The following is a 3672-nucleotide window of genomic DNA, read 5'->3' on the forward strand; positions in this document are numbered from 1 at the left end:
TTTTCAAACATTTAACAAATATTCCCATGAACTTGGTTATCACCCACCCAGTACAGTAGGACAGCCAGGTATATACACAACCAAATGTAATAGTATGTGTGAAAGAGACGGATGAACTGGTTGCTAGGAGAACCGAAGGGGAGAGGAAGGACAACCAGGGAAGACCACAGAGAGAAGCCAATCACTGAGCTGGCACTGAATGAGGAGGTTCCCCACACAGGGCAAGGGAAGGATATCCAAAGCATGAAGGTGAGAAAGTTCTCACATGTTCAGGAAATGGCAGGCATTCCAGGCAAGGGTCGGGGTGTGGAAGGGCGAAGGGTCTAGAAAGGTGGAAGTCAGAATGTAAAAAGCTTTAAATGACTTGATAAACATGGTGCTTTTATCCCTTAGGGAAGGGAGCTGGTGGAGACAGATCCTTAGGCAAGGGAGCTGGTGGAGACAGATGTGCCTTGAGATGGTGGTGGGAGAGAAGGTTAGGGACTCCAATAGTGTCAGGGACAAGTTGAGAGAGGATCCTGCTCAAATAGGAGGACTAGATGCACAGCCAGAAATGGGCTTCATAAGAGAAGATCTGAGGATGAATCAAAGCTTTTTCCTCCTGGAAGACTAGACAGATGGTCCTGTCATCACAAAGAGAAGCACTGGAAGAAGGTAACTGCCCATGTCAGCTTAGTAACTACTTTTGGTTTTGGGGCTCACAGAGTTTAAGGTGACTGTAGGACAGGCAAGTGCAGATGTTCAGTAACACGCAAAAACATGGAGTTCAGGAGAGTCAGAGTGGGAGCAGTAAGGCATGCAGGTGGCAGCTCGGCTGTTATTATAACAAATAGGGGCCTACTCTATGCAATGTACCCTCTGCAAGGTGCTGGTGGAGGGGGGGGTACAGTGGGAGCAACCAGGTGGACAAGCGAAAACCTAATCAGGAGATTACACCACAGTATTAACAGAAGACAGTAATTATCTCCTGACCAGGTTCCACAGGAACCTCCAACACAACAAAATGCAACAGGGAGACCCGAGTTCACTTGCCCTTCTGTCTATTCACAGGTCAGGGAGTGGCACCTTGTTGGCCAAGGTAGAAATCTGGGTATTATCCTCTCTTTTCTTGCAGCGCCCCCCACCCCCCATCAACCCCTATGGATTCTTCCTCCTAAGATCATGAGAAATCAACCCTTTCTTTCCACTTGTCTGCCACAGCCTTACTGTAAGCCAGCATCATTTTCCAGATTAGAACTAGTCTCCTGACCTCTAATTTTACCTGCCCATCCAATCTATCCTTTACCCTGAGAAATGCACTAAATGGAACAAAGAGGGTCATTTTTTATTAATATGAAATGTTGAAAATATCTGGGTAACTCTATAATAATCAAGAAAGTAAAACCCATTATAAAGATATAAATGTCAGGAACCAAATAACAAAAAGTCATATAACACATAAAGGAAAAATTGTAGGAAATACAAGGAGAAATTTAAAACAGTGCAGTTTTGAGATATATTTAAAATAACTCAGTCAGTTGCAGAATTAATCCAAAATGAATAAAGAAACAAAAAAATAAAGATATGGAAGAACCAAGCCATTTAATAAGGTTGAGCTGACAGGGCTATCAAACCCTGCATCCTGCAATCACATTGTACCAGTATTTTGTGTTGAGAAGAGACATGGACTCTGTTCTCATAAAGCACACACCAGCTGAATGGGCAAAGAAATCAAAACCATCATTTTAGAATATTTAAAAAAAAAAAAAATCAACAGCTAAAAACTTACAATATAGGAGCTGGCCGGTTGGCTCATTTGGGAGCATTTAACACCAAGGTCAAGGATTCAGATCACTGTACCGGCGAGCTGCCAGAAAAAGAATAAAAGAGAAAAGAAAAAAATCCTTTCAATATAAGCAAGGAAGGAAGAAAATAAATTCAGGATTCAACTCAAGTGGTTAAAAAAAAAAAAAAGAATTTTAAAATAAATCTGAGGAGGGCCGGCCTGTGGCTCACTCGGGAGAGTGTGGTGCTGATAACACCAAGGCCACGGGTTCGGATCCCATATAGGGATGCCAGGTTGCTCACTGGGTGAGCGTGGTGCTGACAACACCAAGTCAAGTGTTAAGATCCCCTTACCGGTCATCTTTTAAAAAAAAATAAAATAAAATAAAAAAATCTGAGGAAATCAGAAGCAAAAAATTAATAAAGAAAAATATATTAATAAAGAGTAGAAATGATGAAGAAATCCAAGACCAAAGTTTTAAAAAATGAAAATAAATACACCATTACCTAGTCAAGAAAGAAGGGAAGACAGGCTACTCTCATAGAAGGACTAAGCAGTCGAATGTATTAGAAACAATTTGGTAGAATGCTCTTAATGAAATGGGGAAAGGTTCATCAAATTCTGCTAACTGGAAACAAAAAGGTTACAAAGCAGAAAAACCCACCTTGACAGGCCGGCCCGTGGCTCACTCGGTAGAGTGCGGTGCTGATAACACCAAGGCCACGGGTTCGGATCCTATATAGGGATGGCCGGTTTGCTCACTGGCTGAGCCTGGTGCTGACAACACCAAGCCAAGGGTTGAGATCCCCTTACCGGTCATCTTTTAAAAAAAAAAAAAAAGAAAAACCCACCTTGAGGAAATACAGAAAAGGAAGAACGTGACTGAAAGCACACAAATCAAAACGTTAAGTGCTACCTCTTTGTGGGATTAAGGGTTAATTTAAATTTTTCGTGTTTTTGGGCCGGCCCGTGGCTCAATCGGGAGAGTGTGGTGCTGATAAGACCAAGGCCCCGGGTTTGGATCCCATATAGGGATGGCTGGTTTGCTCACTGGCTGAGCGTGGTACTGACAGCACCAAGTCAAGGGTTAAGATCCCCTTACCGGTCATCTTTTAAAAAAAAATAATAATTTTTTTTTCCTGTTTTCTATATTTTCCAGGTTTGCTCAAATAAACATGAATTACTTTTGTGAATTGGGGCGAGGTGGGGGGGCGGGGGAGACACAAACCAACCCTACCATTAGTATTAGGAATAAAAGAGTTTGCCTCTTAGAATAAATTTCCAACTTACCTGGGGCCCAGGTGTGCAGAGACTAGAATCCATTCCGCCTTCTCCCGAGTCTTCCTTTTGGGGAAGGGCAGGGTCCCAAGAAGGTGGTACTGGAAGAAGAGAAAGAAATCAATAAGAAACAGAAGTTTGCAGCCTATAGAGTCACCAATTCTCACTATGAAGAAAGTGTTCAAATGACACTAGGGCTGAACTGGCAGACCTGCAGTCGTATGTAAATTTTCCCATTTTCTCCTACCTCAGAAATTCCATCAGCTCACTCAGACGCAGGGAAACACTAGAGAGTAAGACTCTCAGGTATGCAAGATCCACCACTCAGCAGCAGTGTGCAAACCATGTAACCTCCCTAAGTCTCACTTTTCTCATCTGTAAAATGAGGATGATAATTTCCTGGAAGGTTGCTGAAGATTATATGGATATACAGATAAAGTAGTGGCACAACGCCTAGCATGTAAGCATAAAGTTGACAAATATTATCTATTATTTAGTTCTTTGGAGAAAGTGGCTCTGCAAATTTAAGACATTTGCTTCATCAAAAGAAGAGGTAATGGGCCGGCCTGGTGGTGCACTGCTACAGTGCGCCGCTTGGGAAGTGCGGCGGCGCTCCCACCGAGGGTTCG

General features: G+C 42.8%; 1 protein-coding gene across 2 annotated transcripts in view; it reads right to left on the minus strand.

The window, feature by feature from the left end:
- LOC103582301 (zinc finger protein 79) overlaps positions 1-3641 on the minus strand; it is an 11661-nt gene extending 8020 nt beyond the window's left edge. Inside the window, exon 1 of one of the 2 annotated variants that reach the window (XM_008563938.1) lies at positions 3056-3641. The gene's annotated coding sequence lies outside the window, so the exon portion shown is untranslated. Of the gene's footprint in view, positions 1-1768; positions 1800-3055 lie in introns of those variants that run through there. The other variant, XM_008563939.1, reaches the window with a different exon arrangement.
- Positions 3642-3672: the final 31 nt, after the last annotated feature.

Source organism: Galeopterus variegatus, unplaced genomic scaffold (genome assembly GCF_000696425.1).
Source record: "Galeopterus variegatus unplaced genomic scaffold, G_variegatus-3.0.2 Scaffold15632, whole genome shotgun sequence".
NCBI lineage: Eukaryota > Metazoa > Chordata > Mammalia > Dermoptera > Cynocephalidae > Galeopterus > Galeopterus variegatus.